Here is a 23,467-nt window from a genome sequence, read left to right on the forward strand (position 1 = left end):
AGCTCCCTTTTCCTCTTCGACTGTGCACTTCCACCAGTGGCTTATCACACTACCTCAGATATTCACCCAGCTTTGCATTTGGATCTCATAGCATTTAGAGAGATGGGGTCTAAAAACATTATTTTTGTGTTTTTGGTGGCCATCGAGACAATATATTTTTTATCTTTCCAACTTTTAAATAGTCTTCATTGGAGATTAAAACCAAGGACAAAAACCATAAATGCCAATATGCTTCAAACCAGAATATTACCAATATCTTTACCAAATTAAATTTACTAAAACAACCCTAAATGTTTAGTATGCTACCATGAAAGACTTATCCATATGCGACAAAATCATTATATGCGATAATCATTGCGATGGTTCTTAGCAGGTTTCGTGTTCATCAAATTGCACTGTGCACCCCTTTGAAACTGTCTTCTTCCTTAAAAGTTGATAGGCTTGATAATAGCATTGATACCATCTTACATTTATCAAAGCACGCCAGAGATATAATTAAAGAAATATTTTGGCTCATTCATATTTCTTTGCATTGCACAATACCATATATTCTAATCTAGAACACAAAACTAGTGGCTGAAGATAGATCTTACAACTTTTCCCAAAATAAAGTCCTGTCTTAAAATAGCCTCTATAGGTTTTCTTGCATGTGCATCACTTTTCTACTCCCATGTACTCTTTTTACTTACTTTTCAATTACTATTTTTATTGTTGAAATTCATTTCTATGAAAATGAATATGAAATATTTTAATAGAGTTCATAGAAACCAAAAGATAGGTTGATGTTTTGGATCATGAACAAATTGCAATGAACCATTATTCAATATTTTTGTGGATCATAATTAGGAATCCGTATGCCTTGTTTATTTTTATACATATACTTTTGATAAAATTAAAACTTTTGTAGCAAAAAATATTTTATGTGGATATAAAGATACTTTCATAGATATTGTTCAAGAAGTAACGTTGTTGGGAGTTATTGAAGTTAATTTTTAATCTGGAAAGTATTTTGGAGATTTCATGGACAATTAAAAGGAAAGAGAACATTGATTTTCCAGAGGCTAACAGTGTTGTGTTGAATCCCAACCCTTTCTTACCTCTTCTGGCAGCTTTGTGGTAGATGGCATTGGCACTTAGTAGATAAATAATTACAGAGTTTGTGGCAGATGGCATTGGCACTTAGTAAATAAATAATGACACAGTTTGATGGCAGATGGCATTGGCACTTAGTAAATAAATCATGACAGAGTTTGATGGCAGATGGACTGGGTACAACAAGTAAGTTGCAAGGTGTTGAAGTGGACATGTATCGACTACAACTAATGTTAACGCATGCCCTCGGAAACAGTTGAATCCATTTAAAATTTCAATCCTAGTGTCAAAAACAACCCTAATAGTTATTTAAAGTGTAGAGTCATGTAAGCTACATGCCATTTTTTTAGACTCATTTAAATATTGAGTTGAACCTAGAAATTGGTAAATATTTTGTTATAGCTTTTAGCATATATACTGATATGAGTGCTCAAGTTCCATGGTAAAACCAATGTTCATGCAAATTTACCAGCAAAGAAAGTCGAAACGAAATTCAGACCAACTTTAAGAAAAATATGTTAAATTATTTGGTTTGCTTAGTCATGTTTTCCCCGCTCAGCCTGGTAGACTATATCATTTACAAGATAGATATGTTTAATTGCAAATAGTCTATTTACAAAATGGATATATGCAACAAATTTTACAATAAATTTGATTGGCTGTAAGATTCATTTGTCCGATCAATGAAAACCCAAAAGGAAACAAAAGCCCATCTATGAGCAGTTTCGGAGCATCTTCAAAATGACATTGTTTTATTGAAAAAGTGCGAAAATGCCATCAGTTTTAATGTTTGCGAGAAACTCAAATATGCTTCCCAAATCCACCAGCTAGAGAAAGAGATTCTTGACTTCATTCGGTACCAAATGCCTCTCCAATTAAGTGTTGAGGTTATGAACATGGTAACAAAGTTGAAGAGCCTTCGCTCACTGTGCCAATTGGGGTTGGTGGATCAGAGAAAAGTAAATGACAATTCAGTTTTGTGGATCAGAGAAAAGTAGATGAAATAGTCGTGCCCGGGCTAACCAACCACCATGGTTAATCCATATTGTTGTGTCAGCAGCTCAGCCTTGCATATTTCACTTCCGACTAAGCTGTCGTGCAGCAACACTCGTGACATATTCACTTAAAATTATTATGGTTAATTTTATATAAATTGTTATTATTTAATGGGAATTTTATTTTTTATGGGGTATCTTGGGGTATATGATGTTTAGAATTTTTTTTTAATGACCGTCTCTCTCAATTTGTTTGGAAGTTATTTTTATCTCAAAACTTCATTAATGCTTTATCTAGAAATTCAAGGAATTAGAAATATATATGGTTGCAGAGAAAGTAGGACTGGCCAAAGGCGTGAGCAAATGGAATATAGTTGCAGAGAAAGTACGGCTGGCCAAAGGCGTGGGAAAATGGAATAGACAAGTCATAGTGCTCACTCATCTCACAAATCACAATGGATTTTAAGCGGATTCTCTTGGATAAGACAACAGAATCTGGAATCCATATCCAATCAATTAAAATGATGAGTAGAGACCATAAATGCTATTGATTAGGGTGATCTGAGTTAATCCATGGTTTTTAACCATCTGCATTAATTTTTATGCAAGCAACACAATTGGAAATTGTTAGTGATGTAAAGAATTAATTATCCAGGCTGTTTGTTTTCGATTGCAAGCCATGCTCAAAAAAGGGTGCGAAGACTAAAGGAAGACGGGAGGGAACCTGGCCAGGTAATGGAAAGAAGGCTAGAAATGAACCAGACCGTTCTCTAAATACCAAAGGGACAACATAGACGACAAAGCCACAAAGACTGACTTTTTAACACTCATCATTTGATTATTAAAATAAATGGAAAAATATTTGCAATTCGAAGATCAAATTATTTTAAGATATAAATGTGATTACACTGACTTGTTTTTAGTGGTCGTTAGCAGTTTGTAAGCGTAATAGATGTTTTTGTTATATTTATAAAACATAAATATCTATTATGCTTACAAACTGTCTTACATCATTTACAAATTGCGTTACATCTTATACTGTGTTTTGATGTGAATACTATTATTGGTAGATTGTTGGAAAGGAAAAGAGAAGAAACACAAAAATTAACACACACAAAACATAGGAACTGTTGCTCTTCTCTATTGATCACACAAATTTGATTTTTACAATGAACTTGATGAGAGGTATTTAAACCTTTTTCGATTAATGATTCATCTAAAATAACTTCACATGCACAAACACTCTAAGTTTGACTTTTCCCGAACTATAACTTAACTCGAACTCACTAGACTTGACTTAGGTCTCCCAATTTAGCCAAACATGTGGGAGTAATTACAATTTCTAATACTTTCCCTTAATTGTGAACGTATGACTCAACATAATTCAAACATGACTTAACTTGACTTAACATGACTTAAAATGACTTAACGATGTCGGTTACGATTACAATAGAAATTGACTCAATTATCACTCAAAAATGTTTCCTAGTATATGTCTCAGCTAGGCTTACAACGACTCAATACTTTTACAATTTTGCATTTTCTTTTTCTTTTCTTCCAAATTCTATATCTTCGAAATTGCTTCATTATTTGTTGCGCATTCTTACTATAGGCTCCATATTTCTTTACTTGTTGTAGAAATGTTACTTGACATGTCTTGAATTTGATCTGAGTCGGCCTTCTACAACTTCCTCTTCAAGGATTCATTCAACTATGGACTGCTGCCACAACTCTCCATCTTCAAATTGTCTTCATCCCTCTGTTGCTTGTGCTTCATATTCTTGTTTTTCTTTCTACTATATTTCTTGATAGCAGAGTCTTATCTCTTCTTGAATCCATTGCTCAAAAAGAGTTTTAATACATTCTTCCTTGTTTTCAAAAACTTCCATATCCTTCTTGTAGGAATTTATAGGGTAATTTCCTCAGACAGAACACCAAAAGGACACCGCTCACAACAGATCGCAGATCAATACACCAGTATTTTGACGTGGTTAAAACCCTCAAAGAGGGAAACAGTCCACGGCCTGAGCCAACGCGGCCACTTCAGGCAATTTATTAATAAAAGAATGAAAATTTACATATGTTTCTCTCATGCACGGATTACTCTACAAATGACCCTCCATGCGCTTTAAATAGAATTCATGGACCAATCGGGTGTCAAGCCACGGATCAAGTGTCGGTAATACCGAGGAGAGAATGAACCATCGGATCACTACATATCATGACCGTTGGATTGTAAGTTACAAAAATGTACAACGGTAAAGAAACACACTTTACCTAACTCTATACTTAACTCTACACTAGACCAAGTTGTACTTAACTATTTCCTATGTGTCGGAATATCCTAACATCCCCCCTTAAGAACAACTTGGGATAGGATTGAAGGATTTACAAATATGACACAATAGGAGAAGGAAGGAGGCACTAGAGCCTATCCCCACTTAGTGACAACTTCTTGAACTCCAACCATAAATCGAAGTTTAGTGAACTTCGCCTCTGTGAGAGCCTTTGTGAAGATGTCTGCAACTTGATCATCTGTTGAACAATATTGCACTTCAAGAACATGGTCGTGAATGAGCTTTCTGATGAAGTGCATGTGCAGTTCAATGTGTTTGCTGCGCTGATGTTGGATTGGATCTTTGCATAGCTGAATGGCACTTTGATTATCACACCAAAGTGTAGTCGGATGCTGCTGCTCAAAGCCAAACTCTGACAAGATCTGACGAAGCCACAAGGCTTCCTTACTAGCTTCTACGGCACCACGATACTCTGCTTCTGCTGATGAAAGAGAAATGGCACCCTGTTTCTTGCAAGCCCATGTAATAGGTCCTGAACGAAGAGTGAACACATAACCGGCTGTAGACTTCCGATCGTCAGGGTCACCAGCCCAATTGGAATCAGTGAAACCAACCAATAGAGGAGATGCTTCGGCACTGTAATGAATCCCAAACTGAACTGTACCTTGAACATAACGAAGTATTCTTTTAGTTGCTTTCCAATGAATTCCACGGGGGTTTTGCATGTACCGAGCAACAAGGCCAACAGCAAAGGAAAGGTCAAGACGAGTATGGGTTAGATACAAAAGTTTTCTTACAAGTTGACGGTATAATGTAGCATCAACTTCAGGAGAAGTACAAGTGACTGAGAGTTTGACTCCAGACTGAAAGGGAGAAGGGGCTGGCTTACAGTCTTCCATGTGAAAATGACGTAGAATATCACAAGCATACTTGGACTGGGAAAGGAAAATACCCTCCTTGGATTGCAAGACTTGAAGACCGAGAAAATAGTGTAAGTGTCCTAAGTCTGTCATTTCAAATTTCCTTTTGAAGCTAGACTTCACATGGTTTATAAGGTTGGGATCACTACCAGTAAGAATAAGATCATCAACATAAAGAATAAGGATGATAAGAGAGTTGCCCACTTTCTTGGTGTAGACAGTATTGTCAGAATGACACCTAGAAAAGCCAGATTCTAAAAGAAAGCTATCCATTTTGGCATACTAAGCCCGAGGAGCTTGCTTGAGACTATAAAGGGATTTCTTAAGTCGACAAACAAGGCGGGAGTCTGTTTGTATGAAGCTAATGGGTTGTTCCATATAGATTTCTTCATGCAAGTCCCCATGCAAGAAGGCAGATTTAACATCCATCTGATGGACTTCCCATTTGAAAGAGGCAGAAAGGGAAAGAACAAGGCAGATAGAGTTCATTTTGGCAACAGGGGAGAAGGTTTCAGTGTAGTCAATGCCTTCAACCTGTGAAAAGCCCTTAGTAACAAGACGAGCTTTATGTTTATCAACTTTCCCATCTGGTCCATACTTGGTTCTGTAAACCCATTTGCATCTAACAAGTTTTCGTCCCTTTGGTAAAGGAACAAGATCCCATGTATCATTTGCCAATAATGAATGATATTCTTCATTCATAGCTGCTTCCCAATCTGGATGGCCTGAAGCTTCTGCAAAGGTGTCAAGATCATAATTTACTGGAGCTTGAGCGAGTAAAGAAGAGGCTCTCTCGAACTGAGAACGTGTGCGTCGCTGATCTGTAGGATCACCGGCAAGATCACCTGCTGCATCTCGAGTAGCACGAACCCATTTTGGAAGCTCAGGAGCTGAAGGAGGATCGTGAGATGGTGGGGGAGGATTTTCATCCTCACTTTCATCATCTGAAGAAGAAATGTTTTCAAAGGTAGAAGAGATAGGGAGAGGTGGCACATCCGCCGGACTAGGCTCGCAGGCCGATATATTTTCATCAAATTTTACATCTCTTCTAATGATAACATTTTTGGACTTAAATGGAATAAGTCTATAGCCTTTGACATCTTCAGAATATCCAACAAAAGTACATTTTTCACTCTTAGGTTCTAAAGCTTTATGCTTTTCATCTGGAATATGGGCCCACGCTTCACTTCCAAAAACACGAAAGTGACTTACATCTGGTTTGATTGAGTTCCATGCTTCTTCTGGAGTGATATTATTTAAAGCCTTAGTAGGAGTGCGATTTATTATGTAATTTGCACAGTTAATTGCTTCTGCCCAAAAACTAAGACCAAGTCCTTTAGATTGTAGCATACAATTAGCCATTTCCTTTAAGGTGCGATTCTTCCTTTCAGCTACACCATTTTGTTGTGGAGTATATGGAACAGTATGTTGCATTTGAATTCCATTCTCAGTGCAATAGTTGATGAATGTGTTTTTAACATATTCTCCGCCATTATCAGATCTTAACTTAAGAATTTGATGTCCAGATTGTTTTTCAACAAAGGCCTTGAAGGCCAAAAAAGTGTTAAATACTTCACTCTTGAGTTTTAAGAAGTATACCCAAGTGCGTCTGGAGAAATCATCAATGAAAGTTAAGAAATACTTGCAACCAGAGAATGACACAACTGGAAGTGGACCACATAAATCACTATGCACAAGCTGTAAAGGGGCTGAGGCGTGCCAAGAGGCACGTTTTTCAAAATTGTCCCGATGATGTTTTCCGAGTACACATCCAGAACAAACACTATCTCTGCAAGATACCATAGGAAGACCTGTCACCATATTTTCTTTACATAGATGCTGAAGGGAGCGATAGTTTAAGTGACCAAATCGCTCATGCCAAAGTTCGCTCACTTCATCATTATGAGCAACAAATACTGAGGGAAGATTTGATGACCCAAAGTTGTGAAACTTATACAACCTTATAGAATCATCAGCAATGCCAGTAGCCAAAATCTGTTTAGGATCTCTTAAGTCCTTGATTACAACATCATGAGGTGAAAATTCAACGATTTTACCTTCACCCGAATGAGTTATCTGATATACAGATAGAAGGTTTCAGGATAAGGTTGGAACACATAATACATCATTAAACTGACCATTGTCTAGATGAACAGTTTCAGTCCCTACAACATTAAGAGATCTATCATCACCAACATATATATTTTTGGTGTTACAATCATTAAAGAAGAAAACATGGCTTTGTTTTTGGCCATGTGATAAGAAGCTCCAGAATCAATGAGCCACTCATGAGAATGAGAAGAAGAAGATACATTTAATGCATAGCCAGACCGAGATGCTTGACAACCACAAGCATAAAGTGCCATTCCTGAAGATGGAGTTGAAGTTGAAGATTGCCCCAAATGGATGTTATGCTTCTTCATTGCTGCTTCCAAGGCTTCCATCTTCTTAAAGTATTTTGATTCTAAGTGCCCATCTCGATTACAAAAATTGCAATGTCTTCAGTCTTCTTCCCTTTGTTTTTATTTGTCTTATCATTTTGTTGAAATGATTTTTCATTTTGGGGCTGAAATTGCTTAGGACCCTTGTTTGGTTTAGGACCATTCCTTTTAGGATATGACTTCTTAGGATTCTTTGAATTTGGTTGCTGCTGGGCGGCTAACGCTTTCTTGGAAGAGTTTCCAAGATTAAGAAGACCAAGGTGTAAGATTTTTTCTTGTTCTCTTATTAAAGAATCACAAAAAGAGTCAAAGGAAGGAGACTTGTAGTTTGTTCCTTGAGAAATGAAGGGTTCTCTTGTAGAATGAAAGGTGGAAACAAACACAGAGTAGGCTGGTCCCAACTTTGTAAGAATGGAATAGATAAGGTTACTATCTTCTTTCTTAACTTTAACACTTTCCAAAAGATATCTAAGGGTCTTGAATTTGGACAAGAAATATTCAATACAAGAAAAATTATTAGGGTCCAATGTAAGCAACTCATTTTCAAGTTGATGGGCTCTAATTTCATTTTTAATCCCAAAAATTTTATTGATTTGTTTCATTGCTTCATCAGGAGAATCAATTTCTGCAATATGGAATCTAAGATCTGGAGAAATAGACATCCCTATCAATCCATGTGCTTGATCTTGCCTATTTTCCCATTTAGAAGCCTTATCTTTATCTTTCAGTTTCTTTTCTTGGCCTGAGGCTATTCTGAAGAGACCTTTACTTCTATGTAAATCCTCAATGTAAGCCAACCATTGAAAGTAGTTGGTGCTGTCAAGGGTAACTTGGTATTTACTTTTCATTTCAATGGAAACTGAAGCTAAAGATGCTGAAAATAAGTGTTCCAATGGATAGATCTCGAAAAATTAGGCTGGTTTAAAAACAAACAGCTCTGAAAACGACTTCCGGATGAAGAAGTTATGGCTTTTTGAAAAAAAGTTGTTGAAGCTGTCGACGAAGTGCGGGAATGTGCAGAAATGAAAAAGTCCGCCCCCACAAAATGGAGACTTGAACCCAAGACCTCTACTCCCTTAAAATAGCTTTGAACCAATTGATCTATACAAAAAATTTGAGAGAGAGAGAGAGAGAGAGAGCGGGGGGGGGGGGGGTGCTTTGGGTTGCGTGCTTGCTTTGAGAAAGTTCTTTTTCCTTACAAAACAAAAAACACAAAACCCAACACGGACATGCAAAGAAAACGAACCTTACGGCTCGAAGTTAGCTTTACCAAAAAAACTAAATATTTTCAAAAATGAACTTTGCGGCTCAAAGTTAGCTTTAGCCGAAAAACTAAATATTTTTCTCAATGTTTCTGATTTTTCGAGATCACACTAAGGCGCAGGGAAAAGAGCATACGCATGAGAAAAATCCTTCCTTTCTGTTTCTGATTTGCCCAAATCGCACAGAGTCGTAGGGCAAAGAGCATACGCAGAAATGAAAGGTATAGATTTGGTAATAAAAAAGCTAAATAAACCGAAACTGAAATAAACAGAGAGAAAATAACAGTAAACTGCAAATAAACACTGTATACCTCCAGATCTTAAAAATGACGCAGCTAGGGCTACCGGAAACCTTTTCGCGTGAAACAAAAGGGGTTCCTCACTGGAATAGATGCTCCCAACACAACAAAGCAGTTCTCTCGGCCCGAAAGCAGTCAAAAACATCAGATCTAGGAAACGACAGTCGGATGCAGTTCTACCGGCTTCAGATTTGGATCACCAACAGATGCGGCCCTCAAATAGCTCTGATACCATGTAGGAATTTACAGGGTAATTTCCTCAGACAGAACACCAAAAGGACACCGCTCACAACAGATCGCAGATCAATACACCAGTATTTTGACGTGGTTAAAACCCTCAAAGAGGGAAACAGTCCATGGCCTGAGCCAACACGGCCATTTCAGGGAATTTATTAATAAAAGAATGAAAATTTACATATGTTTCTCTCATGCACGGATTACTCTACAAATGACCCTCCATGCGCTTTAAATAGAATTCATGGACCAATCGGGTGTCAAGCCACGGATCAAGTGTCGGTAATACCGAGGAGAGAATGAACCGTCGGATCACTACATATCGTGACTGTCGGATTGTAAGTTACAAAAATGTACAACGGTAAAGAAACACACTTTACCTAACTCTATACTTAACTCTACACTAGACCAAGTTGTACTTAAGTATTTCCTATGTGTCGGAATATCCTAACACTTTTCTTCACATTCATCATCAATTACTGCTACTTTTTTATTGTAATATGCACACTCAATATCACCATTCACAATTTCATACAATTCTTTTAATATTCTAGTTGTTGCTTTAAGACTTGCATCAATTTGTTCAATTAGTTTATGAATCCATTGTTCAATGAGCTTCAAATTTGCATCAAACTTATTAACAACCTTGTTTTCAACTTCTCGTCCCATGTTATTTTGAACACCTGCATATTAAAAAATAAGGTTAAAATCCTCTTTATTATGCTCTTCAGTGGGAGCTTCCTTCTCTACCTCTCCCTTCTATTCTTTGTTTTTCATTGCATGGAAGTTGTCTTCCACTGTTATGATGTTAGTGGATATTCTCATAAAAAAAAATTCAATCACTTTATCATGTTCTTGATCATCTATTGTTGTTATATCATATATGGTTTCATGAATAGTTCCAACTGCTTTATATCTTCTGCTACAGTGGCAGCTTCAACCTTCAATTCTTCATCAAACGTGGCACTTACCATATTGCCACAATCAATCCTTGTTTCAAAAAAGAAACCACACTCAACATAAACATAATTTTCATCCACGCTATGGTGGGTTATCTGAGCATGCATGTTCCCATTGACAATTTCAATTTCATCAAATCCATCAGCTATGGCTAGATGCACTAATTCACATATCACTTTGCAATTATTATCTACATGTGTTTCGTCATAATAGGATTCACTATCATCTGCACCATCCACGTTATAGTGGAGTCCTCGATCATTTATATGCTCTTGCTCTATTTTACACACACAGGCTTCAACTTCTCTCTCTGCAATCTTTGTTGCATCTTCTTCATCAATATGCATGTTTGCATGATGGGTTTCAATTTTATGGTCTTCACAACCATCATCCACTTTTGAGTGGAATTCTCCAAGCTCTATCATCCTCTCATAGTCTTTCTCATCTACTCTTAGATCTGCGGGTGACTTTTTTACTTGTGACATAACCTGCTATTGCATGCCACTCCCCCTTGCACCAAATTCTTCTTCCTAGATCTTCCATGATTCTTTGGAAGTTATAGTTTTTTCTACCTTACACATAAACATTTCATCCATTTCTTGTTGAATGAAACTCCAAGCTAGGGCATAGTTAAACAAAGGAGGTGGTAGAAGATCCATGCCACACCAATCAACCCCAATTTCTTCTTTGTCTTCTGCTAGACTTCTTTGTTCCTTAGATGCGGCTTGAACCTCTCTAAACACGACAACAATCTATGCCTCTTATTTTCTATTCATTTTCTTAATCTTCTCCAGTCGCTCTTTGTGACCCGTGACTGTTTTCATTCCTCTCGCTTATAGTTTATTTCCTGATTGCATGAGGTTGTATTCCATATCGCCCCAAAAAAAATATAGTTTTTAATATGCACCTCGTAAAACACAATCTTCACCCAAAATATTGTCATGCTTAATAAGAATCCAAAATGTTTCATAGATAAACAAAACTTTTCAAAAGACCTAAACTGTCGTGTTCAATAAAATTTCCAATAATATGTATATATATGTCCACAAAATTCTGTCACACTACTCTTTAAGCGTAGACCTCTTATTATACCATGCACTTTTAGGTTTTAAAAAATATCCTGTAATATGCCTCCTTAAAAAACAACCATTATAAAACTTTATAACCTCGTTGTAGAAATTTTTTTTACCTCCCCCGAATTAGAAAAACATAACTCAAAAGAACCTCTATGACTTTAACCTTACTCTTTACTTTTCGAAAAGAGCAGTCGTATTTTGTTGTGTTGACTTTTCGTGGAGGCCCGTCGCAAATATCGAGGCCTTATATATTTTCAGACGACCTGGTGACAGTAGCTGTTGGTGGACGTTAGGGTGGAATTTCTTTTTTATTCTCGGCCTTTCTCTCAGTCGTGCTTGCTCATCTCACACACTCTCGCTTCGCAAGCTACGACTGTAAGCTCTTTATCTCTTCGGTTCTACTGTGGCTTTGCGAGGCGACTCATAGACCGCAACTCTTGCTCACGACGGTGGATATGACACCTAAATTTTTTTTACTCTTTTCACACAGTGCCACTCTACAAAATTGTGGTTGCAGTAGATACTATCTTCGGATTTTGAAAGTGTTTATTTCTTTGGCATGAATCTCTTACTCAAGCATATCATTCCCAAGTAATTTAACACCTTTTTATTTATTAATAAAATTAGTTATGACAGAAGCATTTTAATGTATCTACTTCACCAAAAATTCAAGGGTTTCTTTCCATCCACACTAACATAACTCGGTCTGAAAATGAAAACAATTATTATAGAAACATAGGGGTACTACAATAATAACCTTCGCCAATACAGATGACTATTTTTAATGGAAATGATGTTTGTTTATGGTTTTCATTTAGGGCATCATATACATTAAGGGCCCTTTTCCCAGTACATTCTTGATTATTGGACGAGAGTAAGAGAAATCTAGACATAACCAACACTAGCATGGGAAAAAGGCCAAGGTAGAGGTAGTTAGAATAGTTACATAGAAAAAAAATTGTGCATAACCCAGGGTGATAACTAATGAATTTGACCTCAAAAAGTTTATGTTTTTGTGGTTTAAAGGCCAATTCTTTATACACATTTATAAGTAAGTCAAACTTCTTACAACATCTCTACGTTGGTGATCATTTGGTGATCATTAGACTTTTGTAATGATTGAAATTATTGAGTTAAGGGTGTTTATTAGAGAATTCAAAGTTCAAAACCCCTTCTGTAAAGAAATTAAGGGTGGGAATTCAATAAAAGTATTGGCTTCCCAACATGTCATTTTTATTCTCATAAATTATTCTCATAAATTGTCTTATATTCTTAGTGGGAGTGCGCTAGGGAAGAGAAGCCACTATCAAAATCCACAAGTTCATTCTTGATCCACAATAATTAATCTCAAGAGTTTATGTTTCTAACATAATTATTTCAAATACAATAGTTATTGATGATGGAAGGCATCCATAAGATATTTATAATAATGTTTACTATTGTACAAAGTGTTTTCATGTTATGGTTAGTAGAGATGACAAACCCAAATCCATTACGGGAAGGAGAAAAATGCATGTTTTTTCCATACAAGATAGTTGGTGATGGGATCTCATTGTTCCTATTGTGTGCATTCAATGTAGTGGGACTAAAAATGACAATGGCTAACTTGAATGGTTAAAGTTTTCGTGCTCTCTTTCTATCCTAATACTCACAACCCTATGAGTCCAAAAAAGGTATGCACTTGGTTGATTTTGGTTCCTACCATGAACTAAAGAAGTAGATAATAATTGCTTATGATTTTTGGTTCTTTTTAAGATTTGCTTCATCTACCATTAAATTAGCTAGGGAGATCCAAGGGAACTACAAACCACTCAATTGGACAAGTTCGAACCTGTTACCTTTATCCTCTATTTTTTTATATATTTAGCTTGCAAAAGTCATAGAGTACCGTGATAAGCGTGTTATATACTTCCATACCAATCGACACTATGAAGTACATTTCATCACTATGGAATGCAAGAAGTATACTCTTGGAAAACAACTAATGGAATCAAATAACAAGTAAGAAATCCTAGTAGTTTTATGTAGCTCTCTTTGTTTATTAAATTAATGAACACTAGAATATAATATAAACTTATATAATTGAAGTAAGAATATCAAATATAAGATCCTATACATTTAATATTTCAATAGTATACTACATAGCAAAGTAAGATCCTATCGACAATTCCTCATAGCAAGAAAGATACGATTGTGTATACTAAAAATGTTTACTATTGAATCAATGATACATGAACAAAAAATAACGTATCTTACTACAAACTCAATTTCACATTCAATAATCAGAAAGTTCTTTAGCTAACAAATTATTGCATAAATCTTACTTACATATTCAAGATTTGTGATTTTCAAAGTGATGTATTAAATCGTAGAATGCATAATGAAAATAGTGAAGAACCCCAACACTTATAGTCTATGGTGGTGGTGGTGGAGAAAAACAGTAAGAAAAACGATGCCAAAATTTACTGTGTACAATATTTTACTATGTTCAAAATTTACTATGTACAATATTGTCTAAAATCATATAATACAATCCAAAGATGACAACATGATTAAAAAGTAAAAAAAATGCACACTTAAATAATGAGGCTAGATGTTCAAAGTTAAATTGGAAAGACTACCAATAGAATCAAATGCTAGGTTATATCTCCAACTCAATCATTATCACTCATTTTCTACTTAGATATAAGACTTCAATTCTCTCCATTAATAGAATGATAGAAAAAACTAATTTTAATATGTCAAAAAAATAAAAAAATATTTTGCTAATGTTTTAAATTAGCAAAAATTTAAATATGAATAATCAAATCATAATTAATGTAAAGTCAACCAAAAAAAGTAATCGTTGCAGTACCTTCGTTAGGGAGTAATAAAATATATAGAAGCCAAAACTTGTCCAATCGAAAATCATATATTAGCTTAAAAGTGCAATATCGCTAACAAATCTAATCATATATTAGCTTAAAAGTGCAATATCGCTAACAAATCTATTTCAAAAATGTTGAGTAGGTTCAATCAATTAAAACAAAAATCCCTAACAATGATGTAGAGAAGTGACAATTTAATTATTAGTTCCCCTCTTTAACAATTGTAAGTTGGATATCTTGCACCACGATGTTTTGCATTATCCACTTGGCATTTCAAGCATCATCCATCTTCTCTTACTATCCCAAAACTTGATGGGATAAATTAAGGTTGTATTCTTGTTAATACTTTCATTTGTTATATTTGAACATGCAATGATTTCCATGTTGTAATGGCATGTTGTTCACGAAATTATAAATAGACACACAAACTAAGTTTTAATAAAATTCCTTGGCACACACCTATATAATGTGACACATTTTCATGTCACAAAAGCTTGCACACATGGTACGTTATAATTCCATAATTTGAATTGTAATTGCAAAGATAATCATCGACGAGAATAATAAGAATTAGTGAATTGTATAAATAAGCATTGACTTTCATTCCTTTACATTTCCATTGATCGACTTAAGTTCCTCGTTTTTGGATCACTATCCTTTACCTCATGACCAAAGTGAAGTGGATGTTCTACTCCATGTTCTTAGCTTTATTATCAATCTAATTATATTGGGCATTGTTGCTTATGAATCTCATTAGTATTAAAAAGAAGAGGAAAGAAAATATAGCTCATTCTATTTTCGTATGTTTTTGTATGTTTCAATGGTACCACTTTCAAGGCCACCTTCACCTCCATAAAATATAGAGTGTAGACATGTTTCTATAAATTAATTTTGATGAATTTTTTGTATTATTTCATATAAAATTAGTAGAAAAGATGGTAAGTTGGTCAATTTTATTGGATCAAGATGAAGATAATGTGTTGTAACACTCAAATCCTCAACTAGTGATCTTGTTCATGCCTTTAGAGTCTCAATGACAATAATATTACTGGCTAATATTAATAAAAATTACTTCGTATTGACTTTGTGGGTCTAACTCTAGTAGAATAATTTGTAGAGGCTAGCTTCTTCATATGCATATAAATTTCAAACCATATTCAAGATTAAGGTCAAGCAAATTAACAAGTTCATTATCATTCTAAGCTACCTATATATGTTGTTCCATATAAAGTATGATAATTTGATCTATTTTGAGAAATACAAGCTTCATTCGAGTAGGAATATGACTCATGATAAGTCCAATCATTATGTGAATCTTTTGAGCCACTTTTGCTAAACCCTTGTGTAGGTTGATGCAATGGGTATCACTATTTCAAGATGAAATAAATGGATATACAAGAATATTTATATACACATTAATGGGTTGATCCTTATTCCCTTTGAATCAAATGGAGCAGTAAAGTGGAAGCAAGGGATTCAAAATCATTAGCTATTTTAGTCCTAAGTTTGATGGACACACAATTATTACAAATTGTAGATATAAAATCAATAAATGATACCTAGAATGCTCTTCTTAAAAACATAAAATAATTCTTGGAATATCCTTCTTAATATATAAGAACTCCGGGTACCTATTTGGGAAGGGAGATTCATGGTTGATATTAGTTATATAGCACTATGTTATCAAAGTAATCAATTTAGAATTGGCATATCATTGTTTTGTACTTGCAACTAAGATATGCATATATTTCCTATTAATGAATTGCATAAATGTGTAGTTTGTACCTAAACCTCAAAGATCAGAATGGAACACAATTACAAGAAGCTTTGCTTGCAAGCCACTTTTTAGGAGGAAGGTGTATTATAGTAGCATTGAATTGTCCATAATGAGATGGTGATGTTAACTTGTAGCTATCGACTAGAATATATTACACATTGCTAGCCTACATTTAGAATGGATGGATACCAAAATTCATATTTTATCTAATTCAATGCTTGAAGATTAATCTGGATTGGTACAATAAGAATGACATACTTACATACAAACATGTAATAATCTAAAGTTGAAAAAAATATAATAGTTATTCCAGAAAGAACATTATGATATGTCAAAGACATTTTCTAATATATGAAGGGAAAGAAAAATGGTGGTGAGAAATGCCACCAACATCATCACATTCACATACACATAATCATCTACAAAAATTATAGAATGGTAGTTGATAATGCCACCAACATCACCACATTCACATGCACACAATTATCTATTAGAATTTCCTAAAGGATAATGATATTTACAAGAAAGAAGTTCGAATAATTTATTTAAAACCTTATAAAAATTATATAACCTTAATTACAGAAAAAATAATTATTTAATTAAAAACATAGTTTAATAACTTCAAAGTTGAAATTCAAAACTAATAATATGAAAAAATAAAATCTCAAGAAATATATTTTTTTTAATTACAATAAACTTAATATTTATATTTTTAGATAATGGAAGTATTTTGCATAACTTTCATAATGTAATACATAATGACTTCCAACTCACATGTTAATCCATCGCTAAATTAATTTCCACATTTAAACATTTCCATAAAAAAAATTAATAAAAAATTTCAGTGATTAAAATATGATGTTAAAATAATTTTTCAATTTTAAATTTAATAAAAATTTGGCAAATATAAAACTATTTAAATACCTTTATCACCCATACAATTTCAATTTCATCATTACTAGTGAGATTTTAAGTAACAAATCTCGTAAATTTTATTGGAATAACCCCTTGTAAATTACATATTTTACAAGTAACAAGTATAAATAAATAGTGTAACTAATAAATGAGATGATTTTTTTTATTATTTTTTCTTTTTTTTTGTCATTTTACATTGTTATCATTTTTTTTGTTAATTTTGTAGAGATTTTTAAGAATCATGAGTTTAAGTTGTGTAAAGTTTAACTGTCTCAAAGGTTGTTTAGAGTGTTGAATCCAAATATGTATTCAAAAATACATTTTAAATAACAAAAAAACATAATTTTATGAGAAATTTTATTGTCACATTAATGCCAAAAAAATCCATTTTACGTATTAATTAGAGTATGCCTAAATAAACTTAAAACACTAAATATAAATGAATAAATTTTTGAAACTCTAAATATGAATAAATATATGCTTTGTGGTACATATTAATTAAAAATTAGGCTTGTCAAGTTATATTATTTTATAAATATTTTAAACAATAATTTAGCCCCAAAAAAAAATTGAAGGGTAACAAAAATACATGATCATAAAACTTTGAAATATGTTTTGATATAGATATTAATGCTTTGATATTTGTAATTTAAAAAATTTAAAATATTTCTGATGCTTATGAAAATAAAAATAGAACGTAATTAAACACTTATTTTATTTATTAATAAATAGAAAATGATAAAACAAATAAGCCATATTCTCAAAACATCACCATCATCCTCACATAAAAATAATAGAAAATTATACACCTTCAATTACGCTACCTTAGAGCTTTACATAAATAGCAAATCCATACTCTTAAAACCTCACACTATAGATCTTTATACGGATGGACCAGAACCAAAAATATCTAGGTGTGCATCCTTCTTCAACCACCGCATCCCAAACCAACTTTAGAAAAGAAAGCAATGGTGAAATCATCCGATATAAATATATTTTTGCTTGAAGTGTTTCTTAAGGTATCTTGTGAGGGTTGAGTTCTTAAAGGATGAGATGGTTATGTCCACGTTGCGAGCTTCATACAGAGCAAGCTCCTAGTGACATTTAAGAAGTGCGTTTTCTTTTCATTTTTCATAATAGGATATAAATTTTCGGATACAAATCTTCCCTTATGATGTGTTCTAACTGTTTTTAGATTCTAGAGCAATGTACCCCGTGTGTTGCAAATCTGTCGTAACTTCTTTTGGAATCTGATGGATCTCTCCTGATGGTGAAATTCTAACATATTTTTCGAAATCTCCACTTTTGTGAAGCAAACTAAACAAAGTAACGACTCATTTTCAAACCTAACTGAGCGTTGATAAAGTAGAGGTTTGTTCCGTGTAGATGACTTGACAATCTTCCTCTCACATCAGCTTTAATTAATTCAGCCCTGACAATGTGTATAGATGAGGTGCTTCATTCCAAAATTAAGCAGAAAACATTTGTATTAACTTCTGTGAAGTTTAATCTTATTATTATTATAGGTTGGATTTAAATTTTAATAAAAAATTGAAGGTGGAAATGAATTGTGGAGATTACAATTTATGCAAGCATAATAAAACTCAACCCAATCTCACACAATTGATGGCATCACATTATTTGAACAAATTGTTCTTCCATTCATAAATTAACTTCGATGTAAACACACTCTAATCTAAAATAGTCATAACAATAACTTTTAATCGTACTGGATAAGCAAATTTACCTTTTCAAATTCTACTCTGTGATCTGTCACGCAAATTCCATCCTGTGACAGGTCACGCTGTCAAAGATAAAAATCAGACTTGAATTAAAAGGAGGAGTTGCAGCTCATGGGTGAGTACTGCACCTGGAGACTGCACTCAAACAAAGAAGAGACTCTCTCTCCGTTCACTCTACCTTACATCAAATGAATATTACAATATTAAATACATCACTAGAAATTAGTTAGTTGTAAACAAACTCCTAAACTCTAGGAACAAATCTTAAACTAAGGAGATACATTACAACTATGTAACCATTTCTCCATTAATACAAAATAATATTGATTATTTTTTAACTCCCCCCTTAATGGAGAAAGGGTTATCCTGAACTCCTAGCATCCCTCTAAATAATTCAAACTTTACACGCCCTAGAGGCTTAGTAAAAATATCAGCTAAGTTATCACAAGTTTTACAATACTCCACACATATCTCTTTTGACTGTATCTTTTCTCGAACAAAATGAAACTCGGTGTCAATATGCTTGGTATTTTTATGAAAAACTGGATTGTATGCAAGCTTGATGGTAGTCTGGTTGTCAGTTTTGATACTAATTGATTCTTTCTGTCCTTCTGCATCGTTGAGAAGTCTTCTCAACTAGATTGCTTCACATGTGGCTGCACACAATGCTTGGTACTCAGCTTCACATGAAGATAGAGCTACAGTACTTTGCTTTTTACTGCTCCATGGTATAACCCCAGATCCAATACTAAATGCATAACCTGTGATAGATCTTCGATCATCCAGGTTACCTGCCCAATCGGAATCTGAATAACCTACTAGAATAACATCAGAAATGTCAGTGTACAAAATGTCATAATTACAAGTACCACTAAGATACCTCAACACACATTTTGCTGCAATCCAGTGACTTTCGAGTGGTTTTGACATGAACTGGCTCAACACACTAACAGAATATGCCAGATCTGGTCTAATTGTTGTCAAATATATCAAACTGCCAACTAGCTGTCTGTACATAGTGGCATCCACCTGTTTAGTGCCATTGTCACTGCTTAACTTTAAATTCTATTGTAATTGTGTTGCTGCTGATTTGCACTGCTCCATTCTAAACCTTTCCAGCAAGCTTCCAGCATACTTCCCTTGAGTGAGAAAATTTTGTCCAGAATCTTTCCATACCTCCAATCCCAAGCAGTAATGAAGGTCTCCAAGGTCTTTCATCTCAAACACTTGTGACATTTGCTGCTTGATTTTTTTTTATTAGATTGTTAGTATTTCCTGTTATGATCATATCATCCACATACAAAGAAATCAAAACAATTTGCCTCTGTTTATTTAACTTGGTATACAGATTTGGATCGTTCAAGCTCCTACGAAAGCCATGCTGTATAAAAAATGAGTCAATTTTCTCATACCACGACCTGGGTGCTTGTTTTAAACCATAAAGTGCCTTATTCAATTTACACACTAAATGTCCCTACCCCTTTTTCACAAAACCTTGAGGCTGTACTAAATAGATTTCTTCCATTAAGTCACTATTCAGAAACGCAGACTTAACATCTAGCTGGTGTAGCTGCCATTTATGTTTTGTTGCTAAAGAAATTAGAATTCTAATTGTGTTTAATTTGGCTACAGGAGCAAAGGTGTCATCGAAATCTATTCCTTCTTCCTGTGAGTAACCCTTTGCTATCAGTCTAGCTTTAAATTTCTCTATACTCCCATCTGCATTTATTTTTGGTTTATATAGCCACTTACATCCTATGGGGGATTTTCCTTCAGGAAACTCAACTAAATCCCAAGTATGGTTTCTATATATTGATTCAATTTCCTCATGCATTGCAGCCCTCCATTTATCAGATTTACTTGCTTCCTCATAATTTGCAGGTTCTACAATGTTTAAAATTTTTGACATTAAAGCATAGTCTCTCAATTTAGCGGGTAGTTGAGTCATCCTACCTGATCTCCTTGGTAGAGGACTTACCTCAACTCTGTCTTTTTCAACGCTTTCCGGGCTTGCATCATCAATGATCACATTATCTGTTACTTCTTCTTCTTGTTTATTCTCCCGATCTTCATCTTCCTCACTGTTTACTTATATTAGCAATGGAATGTGGCTATTACTGTTAGAATCCTCCTTTCCTTCTTCAACCTGTTCATGAAAAATAACATCTCTGCTTGCAAAAACCTTGTGAGTCACAGGATTATATAACTTGTATGCCTTGAACTCAGTGCCATATCCAACAAATATACATTTCAAGGCTTTGGCGTCTAACTTCTTCCTATCTGCCTTAGGTATATGAGCATAAGCTTTTGACCCAAATATTCTTAATGACTGACTACTAGCTTGAGTCCAAACAATGCTTCAAAAGGGGTTTTGAAGCTTAGAGATTTAGTAGGACTCCTATTCTTTAAATATACAACAGTGTTGATAGCTTCTGCCCAAAGACCATTTAATAGACCCTTACCTTGAAGCATACTTCTCGCGCACTCCACAAGAGTTTTGTTCTTCCATTCTGCTACTCCATTCTGCTGTGGAGTGTGTGGCACTGTAAATTGCTGCACAATCCCATGATGCTTGCAGAAATTCATGAACTCTCCCAACCTGTATTCTCCCCCTTGATCCGAGCGGAGAATTTTTATCCTTTTTCCTGTCTAGTTCTCTATCATAGATTTAAACTCTTTAAAGTACTCAAAGGCTTGACTCTTTTTACTTAGAAAGTACACCCATGAAAATCTAGTGCAATCATCTGTAAATAACAGAAAGTAATATGCTCCTCCTAAAGATCTTGTTTGCATAGGTCCACAAATCTCTGTATGCACTAGTTCTAAAATGTCTCTTTCTTTTCTGTGAACATGCAAAGGGAACTCTTCTCTATGCATTTTCCCTAATGCACATCCATCACATTCTAGCTTAACATTATGAAAAACAGGGAATCCATCGACCATACCTTTCCTCTGAAGTAGGATGAGGTCTTGCAAATTGAGATGGCCAAATCTCTGATGTCAGAGATTTTCGACTGTTGATCCAGCTGGAACCATTTCTTGTCGTGGAATACTCTTTGCATCTAATTTGTACAAGCTCCCCACGCGCACTCCTGTTGCAACTGTTTCCCTCTGGCTATCCTTAATGACACAATTATTCTTAAAGAATTGAACTTGCATGTCCTGGTCAGTAATCATTGAGACAGAGACCAAATTTTTCTTAATTCCTGGAACATATAATACATTTTTAAGATGTCTAATGTCACCACTAGCTAGCTTTACGGGAATGTCCCCATATCCCTTGATCTCATACCCACTATCATCTCCTAGATAAATTTTCGATCCACATGCAGATTCTTCAAGAAATTCAAAAGAGTCCCTCTTACCAGTGATATGTGAGGATGCGCCAGAGTCGACATACCGTATGTCGTCCTCATCTCCCTTTATTGCTGAAAGAGCACAATCGACTGTAAATAGTCGAAGTTCGTGGCTGTGGTCCTCCTCTTCCCCAGCAAAACAACTCTGATGTTTTCTCTATTTGCTTCTTCATTCATCTGCCTGCCTCTTATAGCATTCTTTAGTCTGATGACCAGGTTTTCCACAATAAAAACATTTCTTAACATAATTATCAGTCATACCTTTAAATGATCTCTTTTGAAATGTGTTGGCTCCTTTCTGCTGCTGCTGCTGCTACAGTTGCTGGTGCTGGTGTTGGTGCTGGTGCTGCTTCCCTCTATACTGTCTCCTTTTTGCCATCAGAGCAAGGTCATTGCTATGAGTTTTTAAATTCTGTCGTCGCTCCTCCTCCTGGAGCAATATCGCTATCAGCTCGTCAAATGAAGGGGCTTTCTCCCTTGCTCACAGTCCTGTGATGAACATCTGGTATTCATCAGTCATTCTGTTTAATGTGAGCGTGACCAGATCTGATTCGGATACCTTCTCTCCGATAGCTCCCAATTTTTCACTCAGGTCCTTAACTTTGGCTATGAATCCAGCAACGGACTCATCCTCCTCCATCTTCAATGCAAATAGCTTGCCTTTGAGTGTCAAAACACAATTTGTATTCTGTGTCTCGTACAAGTTCTTGATCGTTGTCCATATATCAGCGACCGACTTGGAATCTCTGATATGTGGGATAATATTGTCCTTAACTGACATCTTCAGTATAACTTTTGCTTTCATTTCTCTTTTATCCCAGTCTTGTTCTTGGGTCGCTGTTCCAGATCTCTGCTCATCTCCCATGACAATTGAACATGCATTTATACTTTCCAGCAAAGTTTGCATTTTGAACTTCCAGTTGGAGAAATCCGTTCCATCGAGTTTGCCAGACTCGTGGAGATATGATTCTATATTGTTATTCATTTCTGTCCAACTGAACACTTCAATTGGCCACCACCGGGCAAGTTCGATCTGCTGCCACCGAACAGATCAGGAACTTCAATGTGCCACCACTGGGCAAATCCGATCTGCTACCACCGAACAGATAAAAAAAAAACTCCCATGCGCTACCACTGGGCAAATCCGATCTGCTGCCACTGAACAAATCAAGGAGCTGCACTATGCCACCACTGGGAAAATCCGATCTGTCGCCACTGAACAGATCACAGAGCT

The sequence above is a fragment of the Pinus tabuliformis genome, chromosome 6, assembly GCF_031772625.1.
Source record: "Pinus tabuliformis cultivar Carrire ecotype Pingquan chromosome 6, CPIR1, whole genome shotgun sequence".
In the NCBI taxonomy this organism is placed as follows: Eukaryota; Viridiplantae; Streptophyta; class Pinopsida; order Pinales; family Pinaceae; genus Pinus; species Pinus tabuliformis.